This window comes from Schistocerca gregaria, chromosome 5 (assembly GCF_023897955.1).
Source record: "Schistocerca gregaria isolate iqSchGreg1 chromosome 5, iqSchGreg1.2, whole genome shotgun sequence".
Classification (NCBI taxonomy): Eukaryota; Metazoa; Arthropoda; class Insecta; order Orthoptera; family Acrididae; genus Schistocerca; species Schistocerca gregaria.
The window spans coordinates 61,760,014-61,777,219 of NC_064924.1; the positions used below are offsets into that span (position 1 = coordinate 61,760,014).

General features: G+C 43.0%; 1 protein-coding gene across 1 annotated transcript in view; it reads right to left on the reverse strand.

The window, feature by feature from the left end:
- Positions 1 to 17,206, reverse strand: part of LOC126272622 (E3 ubiquitin-protein ligase TRIM71) — a 299,315-nt gene that overhangs the window by 41,072 nt on the left and 241,037 nt on the right. The window lies entirely within an intron of this gene.

Below are 17,206 nucleotides of genomic sequence, written 5' to 3' on the forward strand. Positions count from 1 at the left end.
AGGGCTATGTTCTCCCCAAAACGAGAATCCTAAATGATCTCTCTTGCCAAAATTGCCTCTCCTGCAGCTGTGTTCTGCAAAACTACAAAGGTGAGGCAGTTTTTATTCTCAGAACTCTGAAATGTCCAATTCTAAGAGGAAACCACATCACCATTGATCGTCATGTATCAACAGTTGGACATAAGGTTTTCAGAAGCTTTCACAAATGCCAATCATAGGGAAAATTTATGATCAATGGATATCCTTTTATGAGACACTATGAAAATATTCCACTCAGCAACTCATATGCCTTCTTACGTAATTTAGTTGATTCTCAATGGTAAACCACTACGAGATAGCTGTTCTGCAAAACCACTTCCACTTCCCGTGGAGCAAAAATGCATCAGTGAGATACTTTAATCTTTGTCATCATCTCAACTCAGGGCCCAGATGCTGTTTGTGCATCATGAGGTATGTTGCCGCTAAATGGATCTTGAAGAAATGCTCAGTTTCTTGGCACTCCTGTCAGCAGGATCATTTTGGTGGCACAAGGAATCACTTTAACCTGTCTAGTCTGTACTTTTTAAAATCTTAGGTACACATACCATAAGATAGCAGTTTGTAGTTATTGCCTGACCTTTGTGTATTATCTGAATCACAAAATGGCAAACAGGGTTGCCCAGTCATCCAGAGCCAGTTGCGAGTTGCCCAACTAATGACTTCCACGAGGCAACAAACAGTTAAATTCCTGTCACAATCTACCCATTAAGAGATGTAGCTTACTTCAAAGGTTTGACACAGAAGTACTGAAGACAGAAACTGTATGTACATCTTAGGATGGTGTAACTCATGATGCACACATTACCCAGACTATATTCATGCAGTATTTGAGAGAGTTCTATTACAGCTACCAACAAACTTAACATTTAAGTTCAAATGTTTTGTTGATGACCACCTCCTACCTCCTACTTCTTCCCACCCACACATACAGAATAATGAAATGAAAAGTTTATTGTTCTCTATGTCTTCACTTTTTATGCACGGGGCATGATGTTTTAATTTACTAATTAAATAGGCATACTGATAACTCTCTTCCTGACAAATTTTGCAGGCATTGTCATCGTATGGCAAGAATTTCAAGAAATATGTCTGTTATAACCACTGAGTTGCACGAGAAATGAGCTTTTCATTAACCTGTGAGTGAATGATTAGAAACTATTGGAAGCAACATAACTAAAGTTTTGTGTCTTCAGCCTTAAAGGTTTCTCATGCTTGATGTCCAATATTTCATGCACTAATTCACTTGTGAGCTAATATGATCTTCTAAGCTGTTGCATCCGTGGGAGTCTTTAAACAATTAGTAGTGCAGATGGGGGTGGGAGGTTTGCTGGTGTCAACTCAGCAAAGTACTTCAGTTCAATGAGCATCACTTAAGAATTTAAGGGGCAGTCAAATAAGAAACACCCACCACAATGGGACCATGGAATGGTTACATTCTGACATCATCACTGTACATTTATCCCAATGGAAGACAAGACAATCAATTCCTATTTCATAGAATACAGTCAGCCACTGATGGATCCACAACAACACCCACTTGGGACCTGTGGAATGGTACATTAGATTATTTGTTTTAGTTGTAAATATTTGTCATGTATTATTGTTTTTCTGACATGTTCCACATCCTGGAGGACCTCCTCACTACGGACCAATTGGAATGAAAGTATATCTAATCTAAACCTTTGTCTGTCTGAAACAGACCTAGTGCCATCATTTTGAGCCCGAGGCCAAATGTCGAAGCCAACAGTGGGACCATTTCAAATCTTCCCTGCCAAAGAAATCCAAAGCTCTTCATACAAATTCCAAATGTAGAGGCCCTCTGCTTGTTGAGCTCCTCGAGCGCAACTCTCAATCAATGCATAGTGCTATGAAAATACTTTGCAGAGACTGTGACATGCCTAGTCAGCTCAGGAACACTATCTGACGGAATCGTTTTGTCGCACGATACCTCCACCCTCCACTGTCAGTCAGACGGAGGCTACGCTTCAGCAGTTCGGTTGGGAAACACTGAAACATCCTCCATACATTCAGGACCATTCATCCTGTGCTTTTTTTCACGTCTTTGGAGACCTGAAGAGAGGCGCGCGTGCGCGCACACACACGCACACAGTTTCAGACCTTTCGTCACACACAGTTTCTTTTATGAACGTTGTTTGGAGCTTGTCTGCGCCGTTCAGTCAGTGTGCCTCTGTGTGTCATTACGAGATTATACTGAGGGCGCATTGTAGTTAATGACTAGGTTTTCACTGGCGCATCAATACGCTTGACGGCGTCGCAGGTCCTCTTGTGTCACGCTACCAAATCAGTGCAGTCAGCCTTTTTGCTAGTTAAGGTGCCATGTCTTTCCTCGAATTACTTTTTATGTATCGGTATACACTTGACATATCAGAAGACGAAGAAACGAAGGACGGAACAAAGAAATGGTGAATGTATCGTACACACTACGTTTACATGCGACACGTCTACCGAAAGCCGAAAACCGGATTTCGGAAAGTTTTCCGCTGTCGTATTTACATGCTAAGGTCTGATACGGATTTGTTAGCCCATTTAAATATAGCGTATGAAAAACAGCGGTTACAGTTTCCTATTTAGTCAGAACAGTCGCTATTTCTCTTCAGTTAGACGAAGTATAAACAGCTTGAGTCTAATAAATCAAATTATCATTCACTGTACAAAAATGTAATCCATACATATTAGCCAAAAATTTTTAAAAAACAAGGCGAAATCTGACAGCCTGGGAGCGAAAATAGATTGTGGAATTGGAAAACCGATAACTAGAAGCGTATTTCCAGACTAATTTCAAGTGTTTACATGAGCCAGAAGCGGTATTGGGAAACTTTTTACGAAGTCCAGTTTTGGGAGTCCCTTGTGAACGCACTGATACAAAGAGACTTTGTATGGAGAACTTGCTCACTTAAATAAGAACGCGCCGGAAAACTATAAGCATCATTTCCCCTACTTTAGAGTAAGTGAATACACCTTTCTATACCCATACTGAGAATATAGTGGCTTCAGAGAAACTGACACCTAAAGAATTTGTGGCAGTTACTCCAAGGTAAGTGTTTTATTCATTGCATCGTACTTTCATAAAACCTTCAAATAAATTGTTTAGTAAAGAAGTCGTTCAAAAGTAATGTAAAACCGTAATTGTAAAAACGACACTTCTACTGAAAATTAAATTCACTGTAGCAAGGACCTGTAGAATTGTTGCCTGCCTTGTTGTACCCAGAAGATAAGACTGTTTCGGATGACTAATGTTGTTGAATTAAGAGCCGCTGTTCTTGCTCCCTTATGAGATCGTTAATTCTTTTTCCACGTATGCATAACTTCGTATGTGGAGGAAGGTCACGCCGATGTGGCAACAAAAATAATAAATAATCACTTTCTTAGTTATGTGCAGCCTGATTCTGAAGAAAGGAATGCTTGTTTTCCGTTTCAAGTAGGCGCTGGTTTCTCAATATAATCTGTCTTCTGAATCTGATTTCTTCACGGGCGCTTGAATTTTTTTCTTGAATTTTAGCCGTTGCCGTGGTTTACAGTTGTGTCCTTGTCTTTAATGCCATCTAAATGATCATTATTAGTAAATTGTTCTTCACTACGACACGTTGCACTCGAGTCAACCTCACTATCCCATTTATCTTCGTCATCAGAAGCATTCTTTTATACTCGATTGATAATTCTGTTTTGTATGTTGTTTGGACTGATAGTGTCCGTCTGGATCATCATCTGAGTGAAGGAACGACATTGTTTAGACGTATTCCTATCTTTTCCTTCTCTCCGCAAATAATTCCTCTGACTGTCAATTTATTTCGTTCCTGAAGTTACAACAAAATATCGTTGCGATGTCTGTTACTCGTGTTATTCATACAGTGAGTAATTTAATTTTACAGGGCCGCAACCAGTTCGTCATTTGAAACTGTGTGTTATTCGCATCGGCTCTTTGGAGCATCGTATCTGTGATGCAAAGTTCGCAGTTTCCATAATCTAAAGAAGTAGTGTAATGCATCACGACAAAATCTTGGGACATTGGAACCTTAAGCTGTGTATGTTGCAAACATGTTAGAATCAAGTTCTCGAAGCTTTTTGGAAGTACGTGCTGCAGCTGCAGGAATTTTCTCTCCATTGTGTTGCAAGCAGTCGTGGGAGTTAATTACAGGTTCATTAGCGTCAATGGTGGAGCCTACGGCGGACAGAGTGAAGTGCCGTCCCAAAACTGAGGCTCTGCAATTTGTCAGCGAGAAAATGCCTCCTACAAATAGAGTACTGAATGTCTTTCTAGGCGACAGAGGCTTTCCCTTTGAGTTATCTCATGCTGCCATGTCCCTTTATTACTTCACAAATTTGAGCCATCAGCTTTGAGTTATTCAATAAACGATTATCGTACGCAAGACAAGTGGTCGAAAGTACTTTTGGACTAAATGCAATTAAATGGCGTCTTTCACTGGCAAAACAAGATACTATGAAAAATGAATTACTTTGCTACACCATATAGTAATTGTCAAAGGAGGCTCTGTGAACTTTCCAACGAAACAGATAATCCGGACAGGCCTTTACCAATTTACAGATCACATGATAGAACTAGTGCCGTGGCATCAGAGGTGAAAGTAGAGCATACAACTTGTTTGTTGAGAATCGTATGTGTCTGACACTTAAAATTATGCTCCCAGGCATCAAGCACTTGGCAACGTACTGTATTATTAAACAATACTGTCACCATTTATATCTGTATTGTACTGTAAAATTAAAAAGTTATTTGTCGATACGTGAGATGAGATTCTATTATGGTCACTGGAATGGACTGCGACAGTGGTTTTACAAGACTCTTAAACCACCATTGTGTAACATAAGTAGAGTGAGTGTGTAGATGTCTCTTCTAATTAAGCTTAAGCCTTATTTTTTTAAGTATCTTAATTTGCGTCATTACAAATTATCCTGGTTTCTTATGACAAATTTCTCAAATTCCTTCAGCAATGGTGCAAGAAACTGCTTTGCTATGAAGTTACACTAACATTCGTTTTCAGGTTTAACTTTCACTGGCACTCCCCAGCTTCTGCCTTAGTTAAGTTTTACTTACAACAGTTTGCAGGAATGGGCAAGGGAACTAGTCAGACAGCCCCTGCCTCTTAACGTCACCAAGAATTTTTACCGTAATAAATCTTTACACACAAAACACCGCTTTTAAGAATTTGGGACAAACTGGGAAAAAATCGCACTTATGATCCCGTCTTCATTGGTCGGTGACTGAACGCACGAGAGCAAAGAAAATTACCCGTCTCTTCTAATTCCATTGCTACCTCGTCCCACAACTTGTAGGTAACGTTCTTGATGTAGTACCGAGGTGTCTTCTGGTCCCACGAGCGTCTCCGCGCTGGCACTAGATTGATTAGCTTCTCGCACTTCATCACTGTGTCGAACGACAGGCTTGGAAAATCCAAACCGATTTGAAGCTGGAGCATGATCACACGACAATGAACGACCGATTCGCTCGCTGCAGTAGTGCCTCCATCCCCCTGCTCGTGCTTCCTTCACCCATGCACTCTCGTGCATAATCGTGCGACACTTTGTTGGACATTAGGCCTAACGGAAGAACTGTTGACAGTATGCGAGCTTGCTTGTCTAAACAGTGTACACCACAGCGGTGTGCCTAAGCATCCAAAAACTACTCTGAGAGAAAGTATTGATTCTTGTAATGGTCGCCCGTATTCATCGCCGCATGCCGATAAGTACGGACAACTTTATGCTAGTAGAGGTTTCAACAGAAATACTCACCGTCTTTTTAGGAAAGAGCTGGACGGACTGTGTGTACTCAGAAAGGCATTCATCGCAGACAAGAGTTTGGAGCTAACAGGCTCTGTCGTGCTCTAAACAGACAGACTGGAGTTCTCCATAACATACGACACTATACAGTTTCCACTGATTTACCGATTTCCCACCCGGTCCCTGACGCAGTTGACCGTTCACGATGTACGAGGGGTGTTTCTCTGGAAGTAGGTTGGTTTTATTCAGGATTCTAATACACCACAATATCCCCCTCTCTTTTGCCAACAAAACCCTATTTTGCAACATAATATCCGTGCAATGCGACGGCATTACGCCACCTTACTGGGAGGCCTGTATTCCCGCATGGTACCAGTGGCCAACGTCTTGCCGTATCAGTTACCTCCCCAGCATCCATGCACTGCTTCTCGCGGAATGCATCCTTCATTGGGATGAACAGACTGAGGTCAGAATGTGAGAGATACAGGCTGGATGAGGAAGTAGAGTCCAATAAAGTTCTGTGAGCTCCTGTCAGGTGCGCAGACTTGTTTGAGGCCTTGCGTTGTCGTGGAGAATTTATTTTTTATCCGTCGATCACCTCGGATGAGTGCGCGCGCACGTTCCAACACTGCAGGAAGTCACAGGTATATGCAGCCGGACGTCATGCTGGGGACCCTATGGTATTGCTCGATCTTGTTGCTATGACGGGCGCCTCGTTCAACACCACTCTGTGCTTTTGTTCAGTGCCAGGTCTCCATACACACTCTGCAAGCGTCTACGAAAATCTGTGATTCTCTGGTCTTCCTCCAAATGAAACTCGGAGTGACAGGTCTCTGCTTGGAACCCAAGTCCGTTGAAGACAATTTTCAAGGCTACGTATCGTGCCGCCACCTGTGGCAACTTTATGAAACTGTAGGTGTTTAAGCGGGAATATTCCCCTAAATTGACCAACAAAGGAATGTGTTGCAGTACTTATGAAACGTCCTCGTACATCGGACTAGGTGACGATTGTGAGGTCACAGTTCGTTGATGAGTGTCGGATTTTTCTGACGCCTAAGCAAAGAGGGCTTGATGCGAAATATTACATGACTAGTTTCGGCAGTAACTAGCTGTCAACTTCAGATTCTCAGATCTACAACGTTCGGGTAAAAATGTGAGTGTCGTAATCTGCATGATCGAACAACTAATATAAATGAGAAAGCATCATCGGAGTAATAGACAGAATATGCCTTTCAGAAATACGAATATAACTACACGTAACTCTCGTCAAGATACCCAGAACATGCTCCAAATACAATAATATAGCTGGTTTGTCAAATACATAAAACTTGCTGAATAATATATCCATAGCACGAGGAAGTAGTACAGTTGCAAAAACAGGTACATCATCAGTAAGGATGATGCGTCGAAGATAAATCAGCAAGACTGGGCTCTTTAGACCCCATGTTAAGTGGTTAAAAGCTTTGTCGCCACGCGGCGCCACCGCACTAAGGTAACGTTGTGTGCACTAATATTTGAAAGACTGTACAAATCAACTATTTACTTTTTTTTTTAATAAACCGTGTTACGCAACAGAACTTTAGACGGGAACGTATTTACAACTGAACGAGAAGGACTGACGCGGTACACAGAACTACTTAACCTGGTATAGGATGGAACAGATTACAGGTATCGATAATTATTTATCTAGATAATGTGTAAATTATGGTAAATTCATACCTAGAGCAATATATTATTACGTTTCCTAATATACAGTCATTAAATGGAAGCATATAATCGTGGCTTGGTACTGAGCACAGCCTTTGATACAACATAGGCACGTAACGTAACAAGTTATGAAGTGCGAACTAACAAAAGTATGTAAGACTGGATTCATAAATAACGAGCCATGTTTATATTCTTCCATCTACTGACCTTCTGTAACAAAGTAATAAACTTTCTTGCTCTAGATATTAATCAACCATCATGTATATGGTGTTTACATACCGTAATCATGGATACCTGTAATCTACTCGACCCTATTCCTGATTATGTAGGTGTTTTGTGGTGTGAGCTGCGTCAGTGTTTACGGTCCAGTTGAAAACGACATTCCTGTCCATAGTTTCGTTAAGTAACCCTGTTATTAAAAAATTCTTTTAAGTAGTTGGTTTAGAGAACTTTCTAAATAATCGTGTACACATCGTCGCCGCCCAAGCATAATCTTAACTGACGTACCTGTTTTTGCCCCTGTGCGCTTTATTGGTGACAAGGATATCTTATTTAGCATGTTTTATGTATTTGACGAACAGCCGTGTTAACGTATTTGAAGCATGTTCTCAGAACTCGTATGGCGACGAGACTTACATGTACTTATATTTCTGAGGAGCATGGAACTTTTATTATTCAGATAACATGGTTCCTTGTGTGTAAGTGTTGTACGATCATAACGTTCTTTTATCGGTGCACTATAGATCTGAAAATCTACTGGTCGTGAAATAAACTATTTCACATCAAGAGATCTTTGCTTCCAATTTTACAAATTGCAAAACCAGATTCTCCCCCCCCCCCCCCTCCCACAACAAATGTAAATTTTATACTATATGTATGCCTCCATAGCAGCACTAATTTCTTTTATCTTGTCTTCGATATACTTCCGAGTGAAGTATGTTAATAGTAGTAAAAACGTCCTACACACTACCACGAATGCAAATCCACTTCTCAACATTATTTCCGGGTTAAGGCGGCTTCCTTCCAGAGATTCCCATTTGATTTCAAGGAGTATTCCCGGAGTAGTCGCATGCTGATCTAACCTACAGGTGACATGTCTCGAAACACATCTCTTAATTGCTTCGCTGTCTTCTTCTAATCCGACCAGGTGTGGGGTTGGGTTGTTTGGGGGAAAGAGACCGAACAGCGAGGTCATCGGTCTCATTGGATTAGGTAAGGATGAGAAAGGAAGTCGGCCGTGCCCTTTCAAAGGAACCATCCCGGCATTTGTCTTGAGCGATTTAGGGAAATCACGGAAAACCTAAATCAGAATGGCCGGACGCGGGATTGAACCGTCGTCCTCCCGAACGCGAGTCCGGACCTGGTGCGATTCCGAACACACTAGCAGTATTTAAGAATGGGTCACAAGTGTACTATATACCGTCTCCTATGTACATGAGCTACACTTTCCTAGAATTCTCCCAATATACCTAAATCTACCACTCGCCCCACATTCTACTGATCTTGTGTGTTCTTACCATTTCATCTCTCTTTTTTTGCACCGTTACAAAAGCCGTTGAGGAGGAAGATGTGCATGTCCTGTTTCGGACCGTAATCTAGTATGACTGTCAGGCACCTCGCCGGCTTTGATCGTTACTTAGAGTTAAATTAAGATCTGCGCAGTATTTAGACAAGATACTGCCCAGTCAGAGAGTCAGCATTTCGGTGATAGGATTGTCCCAAAGATGACAACGTACGAACACACTTCTCGCACCTGATGCAAAGCTTCCGCTCCCACGATGTAGCAATCAACCGCATGCAGTGGCCTGGGGTATCTGCTGATTTCCACTCGACCGAACACGATTGGAGCCAGCTAAAGCTTTCAGTGCGCCGCCGTGTAAGTCACCCTCGCACTTATGATGACCGCTGAAGAATGGGACACACTAAGACCCGGGATTGACGCGAGGGTACTTTCTATAACAGACATTCTTGCAAGGACGTGTCTGAAGCGTTTACACAGAGCGAGAGCGTTGAGGCATCTCTTCGTGAGATTATTTTCAATCTTAGTTCTGTGCATGGAAGGGCAGATTGCGATGGAAGGGCAGATTGCGATGGAAGGGCAGATTTTTAATACTTTTGGTGGCGAAGAAAAAAAAACGCAAACGATAGCGTTTGTGTCGGATAAGAGTGGATTTCATTAAACAGCTCAAAAAACTTAGTATTAACATACTGGTATCTCTATTAAGAGACTAAATGCACGATGCCGTAGTAAAATTAATAATTCAGCGTAATAAATTACTGGCACATTTTTCAGTTTGTTGGAAACTGCACCAAGAAAAAGATACACATCGACGAAATTATTCGAACGGGATGGAAATCGGCAGATGTAATGCACTTTTACAGACAAACAAATGATTACAATTTCAGAAAAATTGCATGATTTCTTCATTTGGAAGAGCTTCACAAACTGAGCAAGTCAAGAGCGCGTTGGTCCACCTCTGGTAATACTGCAAACAGTTATTCGGTTCCGCATTGACAGAACGTTGTTGGGGGTATCGTGCCAAACTCTGCACAATCGGGGCGTTGGGTCGTCAAAACCCCATGATGGTTGGAGGGCCCTGCTCATAACGCTCCAAACGTTCCCAGTTGGGGAGAGATCAGGTGATCCTGCTGGGCGAGGTAAAGCTGAAATCGAAGCCCGAGATGGCCTGTCACTTGCCACGAAGGCAATATAACGGGACGTAGAATATCGTGTAAGTACCGGTGTGCTGTGAGGGTGTCGTGGATGACAACCAAAGGGATCCAATTACGAAATGAAATGGCTCCCCAGACTATAACTCCTGTCTCACGAGCCGTATGGCCGGCGACAGTCAGCTAGGTATTCCACCACCCCCTGTTCAGGACCTCTCAAGATTCGTCTCAGTCCGAAGAGGGACTCTTCACTGAATACAGTTCTACTCCAGTCGACGACATTCCAAGCCGAAGACTTACCTGGAGACGCCCCGGACAGAGGTGGGATATCAACTAACTGTCAACGGCCATACGGCCCGACACCAGGAGCCGTGGTTTCGGGTGCCATTTCTTTTCATAGCCGGACCCTGTGGCTGTCATCCGCAGTACCCTTACAGCACAGCTCTAAGTCTACGATATTCTACTTGCCCTTTATTCGAAGTGTTTCCTGCACTTTTATTCCAGCAAAAACAATGCCACGTACAGCGAGAGTTTCTACCACTTGTTTTCGTGCTTCTCAGCTCCCATCTAGGCCATCAAGGTCGCCGGATCCCTCCACACCTGAGAACGTTATGGGCACAGACCTCCAACCATCTAGGGTGTTTGACGATCCAAAGCACCATTTGGGCAGTATCTGGCACGATATCCCTCAGAAGGCCATCCAACAACTATCAACGCCATGTCGGATAACCGATTGCGTATGGGCCAGAGGTGGAACAACTCGCTTATTGACTTGCCCAGTTTGTGAAGCCTCTCCAATTTCTCTGAAATCATCATTTCTCTGTCTGTACATGTACGACAGATCTTCCGATTTCGTCAAATTCGGGTAATTTCTTCTTGGTGCGTCGTTATATTCTTCCTCAGAGTGCATAATCAGTACAAAGCAGAAAGTTATCCTCAGTAATTTTGTAGAGCATCAACATAGTTGAAATTAATTCAGAATCGAATCTACAGTTGGGGTGGATTTTTTTTTTTTAGTTGGCGTTTGTATGAAATAGCATTACGCCAGATATCATATTGATACCGGCACTCGTCGAAAAGCCAAATATGAGTGATATCCTATAAATGAAGCATTTCCGGACATAAATTAGAAGGATTTTACTTTAATTCACTCAAGGAACACTCAGCAATTCAACACCCGGTATAGTAATACAATCAAATACCATGAAATCTTAGATACAGCTGTATTACTTTAAGTTAAACGGCAATTTTCAGAGTTGCGAAACTACTACTTTTCAATACAACTTCACATGTTTCGTTACAGTAATTAATCTGTTGTAGAACTGCTTCACCCGATTCCTTCAATTGTTAATTTTTCCGTAAATTTCTTCTGTGGAGGTGCTAAAACATGTAGCCATTTGGGGGCGTCCATTGATAACGTGAGACGCATGGGGTGGTGTGGGGACGGGGCAGGGATTCGAGCCGAGTCTCTCCCAATCTCACGTAGGACATTTTGAAGAATGTTGCATGATTGATGATGGTGGGGCGGGGGTGGGGGTGGTGGGTAAGAGGGCGCACAGCTAAATATCGCGACATCTCACCAAAGGGGGGAGGGTTGGGTGAGGTGAGAATCGCTTCGTTTCTACCAACAATCTTTCTAATCTTGGTTCCTATACTTCAGTAACTGTACATTCAGTAACGCTGAACTTTTCGCGGACGAACGAACTAAATGCACAACTTCGTCGTGAATCCACTTCCTGACAGCTTTCTTCCTTACCTCTGATGCTATCACATCACTGACATTTAACCTCAACGTGCGTATTCATTGCGACAGTTTTCTCAGCAGTCCCAAAAATGCCGGTTCACGTTAGATGTTACAGTAGCTGTTGAATTAGTTTGTTGGTTGGTTGGTTGGTTGGTTGGTTGGTTTTGGGGAAGGAGACCAGTCAGCGAGGTCATCGGTCTCATCGGATTAGGGAAGGGCAGGGAAGGAAGTCGGCCGTGCCCTTTGAAAGGAACCATCCCGGCATTGGCCTGGAGCGATTTAGGGAAATTACGGAAAACCTAAATCAGGATGGCCGGACGTGGGATTGAACCGTCGTCCTCCCGAATGCGAGTCCAGTGTCTAACCACTGCGCCACCTCGCTCGGTAGCTGTTGAGTCATCTGGGCTGTATGGCCGAGGTACGCGTTTCTTCCTGAGTTGCGGTGGACATCTTCAGAGGTGTACACGAGTCTGAAAGCATCATAACTACTGCCTAAAATGAGCGTGGCGAGTTTACACGTCATGAGCAGAGATAAACTTGGTCAGAGACTGTCTCTTTTCAAGGATGAAAATTTGTGTTTCGATTCTACAGAGCCACTGTCCACGTCTAATAGAGATTCACTGCTGCCTCCTTGCTCCTAAAGTTATCACTGTGCTTGTATTGCCATGACTCCTCTACATAGCCGTGGATAACAGTTTGTTATAGCAGATAAAATTTTAGCTTCGGAAAACTTCACACTTCATTTCCTGATTGAAGCGCATGCTCTGCTTCAGCAAATTTTCCTGTTTGCACTAGTCGGTAAAGACTTTTGTTTTTTCAGTATTTTGTTAGCTATTGTCTTCGTAGTTCCAATGTAGACGTTTCCACAGGTACACATCATCATATACCCCATTTGCTGACAGAGAAGATCAGAATGCTTGACATATTTTCTTAGCTGGTCTAGCAACCGACCTTACGTCATCTTTCTGTAAAATCTTGCCGACATTTTTGGTAAAAGTGAGAGAAACTGTGTTCTTTCGCTCTGTTTTATTGTTGTCCTTTTCCTTACTGTTATTTGGCAGCAGAACTCAGGTTACCTCTCGGCCTGATTGGACGGTGGCTTTTCTGAATCGATGTTTATGTTCGACAGGTGGCAATCGATAGCTAAGCTTTATCTCAGGCAAAGATTCTCTCTGCTCAGACTCGTTAGTCTGTAATAATCAGCGTCGCCAGGAGCACCTTCGAAGGTGTTCACCGCAGCTCTGCAGGAAACGCCGTGAAAGCTTCCATTCACCGAGTGGGCATGCGACGCATCTAAATTTCGCAAATAGTTTTTAGATGTCTTGTTTACATGTTAAGGTCTGAAGCGGATTTGCTAGCCCAGTTAAATATGGCGCCTGGAAAACAGGTAATCCAGTCAACACAACTGGAAGACCAAGAAGGAAGTGCTCGGATTAATAAGGGTGAATGGTGGGGATGCAGTCATTCGCCCCTATTGTTAAACTTGTATATCGAAAAGGCAATGACGGAAATAAGAGACTCAACATGCAATTAAAACTGAAGATTAAGGGATATCCATGTTTACATCAGCTGTTGACACTTTTCTGCTTGATTCTTCACTTCCATTGAGGACAACAGTATTCTCAATGGAAGTGAAGACGAACTACAAGATTTGCCAGATAGAATGTACAGTCTAATGAGACGAAAGTAGTAAGACGTCGCGGAATGAGAACATTTACAAACTTATCAGGACTGGCGATCACAAAGCATATGAAGTTAAGGTGGTGTGCTACGTAGGCAGCAAAATAACCCACGACGGACGGAACAAGAAAGATATAAGAAGCAGAACGGCGGAGGCAAAAATAGTATTTCTGGCCAAGAGAAGTCTGCTAGTATCAAATACAGGCCTTAATTTGAGGAAAAAATTTGTGGGGAAAACTGAACAGAAGAAATCAAGCATATGAATTGTGGTGCTACAGAAGAATGTTGAAAATTAGGTGGACTGAAAGGAATGAACAGGATCTCCGCAGAACCGGCAAGGAAAGGAATACTGTATACGGAAAACTCTGGCAAGAAGAAGCGACAGGATGGTAGGACATCTGTTAGATCACGAGATTGCTTCCTTGGTACCAGATGGAGCTGTCATGGGTAAACGCTGTAGAGGGAAACAGATATTTGGATATATCCGGCAAATAATTGATGACGTTGGTTGCAAGTGCAGCACTGAGATGAAGAGGTTGGAGCAGAAGAGGAATTCGTGGCTGGCCGCATGAAACCAGTCAAAAGACTAAGAGAAATATAAGCTATGTTTCACTTCTTGTTACCCTCGAAACATAGGCCCCATACGTTCGCTTATATGAGGTGATGTGAAACCATTGTTTTAGTAGTTTGAGCAACACTGTGCCTCAATTTTAATAAAGTCTTTACTAACAATTATCGAGAAACAAAGCAAACTGTACGCTGTTCTGCAACTGCGTCACATTAGAACTTTTTCCCAGAGCCTGACACTAACTCCAAACATTGTTTTTCTGCCACACTACTTCTGCCGTCTGAACTATCCAGGCATGGCTCCACGCACAGTCGTAGCTTCACTTCTAGCAGAGCCTCCCTACCATCCCACTTCAAAAAAAGGAGTCGCGCGTGAATAGCTCGGCCAGTAAGAGATCGCCGCCGGAAGGCGAGGTTTCGTGTTCAAGTAATGGTCCTGCAAACAATTGGTAAAAACAATGCTCTTATGTTTCCAGTTTTTCATGTTCAGAGTTGCGTATTAATGTTTCCTGTAATGACACTTGGTCTGACAAGACCACCACCACCTAGCGCTCTTGTGTCGTAGGAACGAGTTGTGGCGCTGCCTGTATCTGGCTGACACGAATGCTTTGCGGCGACTCTAGAGTCTTTTCATGACCGCCACACTATGACGCACCCTTCAGCTTATTAGTTAACTACATATTTATGGCTCCGAGTTTCGTGTGGTTATTAAATATTTTCAGTTGAAAGGTTGACTGCTGCAAAAATGGAAACAGACCTGGGGGGAGGGGGGGGGGGGGAGGGGGTGTTGACGCGGACTCTGCACTGTCATTGAAGACAAATTACTTTTGAATTAATGAATTTAAACGTGGTCGGACGAGAACCGAAGACTAAGCGCTCTCCAGCCGTTCAATTCAGGTCAGCACAAAGAAAATCACTGACAAAATCCGTGATATTTTAATACAAGACCGTCAAATAAATGTTAGAGATTTTCCTGAGATTGTAGACATCTCAACGGAGCGAGTGCATAATATGGAGAACTGGCTATGAAGCAGCTCTGTGCGAGGAGGGTACTGCGATTGCTCACAGTCTACGAAATGCACATCTGGCAGATCATTTCAGCACAGTGTCTAGCTATGTTTACTCGAAATCCGGAAGCCGACTTCTGACTGTTTATGAAATCTGGACCCATCGCAGGACGGCTACTGAAACTCGGCGGAAAAATATCTGATTATTCCAATTGTGAGGAGGAATGTGTGTCGAGAAGCTCCTGATGAATTAATGGAGAGCGAATTGGGGGTTGGGAGAGCATACCACAATAATTATATTTTTTCCCCCCTCAGTTGAGCTGTATGCGAACCATAAACAGTAGTTTAGCCTAAGTTTCTAAACATCGATAATTTATATCTAATAATATTCGTATGATTAATATACTTTGAAATATTAAGTATTTCAGAGTTTGTTATACACAGAATTCAATTTCAACGATACGCTAAAAAACTCTGAATTCCCTGAGATTTTATGAAACTCATGAAATTCCCTGCGATTTCCCTGATTCATCCAGGCTAGAATGTCATTTCCAAATAATTCCAGGTTTTCCAGAAGATTTGTCACCTTATGCTATTACACACCAGAGTCGAAACGACAATCAAAACAATGGACATAGGCTGGTGAAATTGCACCAAAGAATACCATTTTGTCAGGTGATGGCCAATGTGTTTTGGGATTCCCAAGAAATAATCTTCGTAGATTAGTTGAAAAAAGGCAGAGCCATAACTGGATCCATTATGATTCACTTTTGACAGTTTGAAACTTGGGGTGGCTGAAAAAAGAACAAGGCTGGCAGGTTAGAAAGTGCTCTTTTACCTTGATAGTGCACCATCCTTCTCATCAACGATAACACTGTCTAAAATGCATGGCTTTGGACTCTGAATTGGTTCTTCATGCACTCTACCCACCCGACTTGGCCCCAGCTGATTTCTTCCTGTTCCTAAGTTGAAACACTGGCTGGCTGAGAAGAAATTTTCACCAAATGAGGAAGTGATGGTTGCAGTCAGCGTGTATTTTTGCAGAGTTTGACAGAGCCTATTTTTCTGATGGAATGAAAAAGCTGGAGAAACGCTGGAATAAGTGCATATCCCTCAAAGGAGACTGCTGAGAACCGAGTTTTCTACGAAACTTTTTTGCTTAGTTACCAGACTTATCCAGCCACCATCGCATATCCATTAACGTTGGCGATATGTTGATGTGTAGTTACGTATATTCACGGAGGTTCGTACTTGCCAAATTCACGATGCGTAAATGTTAAGTATTATCCTGTACCTTCGACGTTCTGTTCGTTGTCATTGTAACAGGCTAAACAAGTTAAACGAAAATGTGTGACGGCTGTGGTCGGAAGTGGCTGTGTGAAAGAGAAAGCTACGCGTGGGCACTTCCGGCGGTTGGCAGCGCGTGTTCACCCCTGTGGCGCGGCGTCAGCTATGTGGGTCAAGGGCTCTGCTGCTGGGCTGGTCGGGGGGGGGGGGGGGGGGGGGGGGAGGCGACCCACAGTCCCATCCCTCACACACACGCGGCCACCGCATCTCTTCCGAGCCCACAGGAGCCAGCTGCCCTAGCACTGTCGGACGCCCGCGTCTCTGCCCGCTACTGTAGCGCACCTCTACCAATGGGCACCATTGCATGTCAAGCCAACATCCCTAACAAGGTTTGGCACCGACCTAAAATAGTTGTCCCCTACTACTCATAGAAGTGTCACAGCGATTTCCCGTTGCTATGCTCATCTCTTCCTCTCTTGACCTCTTGCCCCTTCAGCACCGGATTTTGTGACAGAGGCAATCTTTAACTATTAGGCCAGTTAATGTGGCCATTCCATTTTTGTTATCATCGATTTTATTTTCTGATTAGTAGATGTTCAGTTCATGTAATCATTTTAATTACGCAGAGTCCGCTACATCGTTTTAGTGGTCTGAGAACTGTAATTTCTGTTGCCTCTTTTTTTTGTATGTGGCCCTTGAATCACTTCCACACAAAGTAGTAACAGCCATGCTCTTGTGGAACATCAAT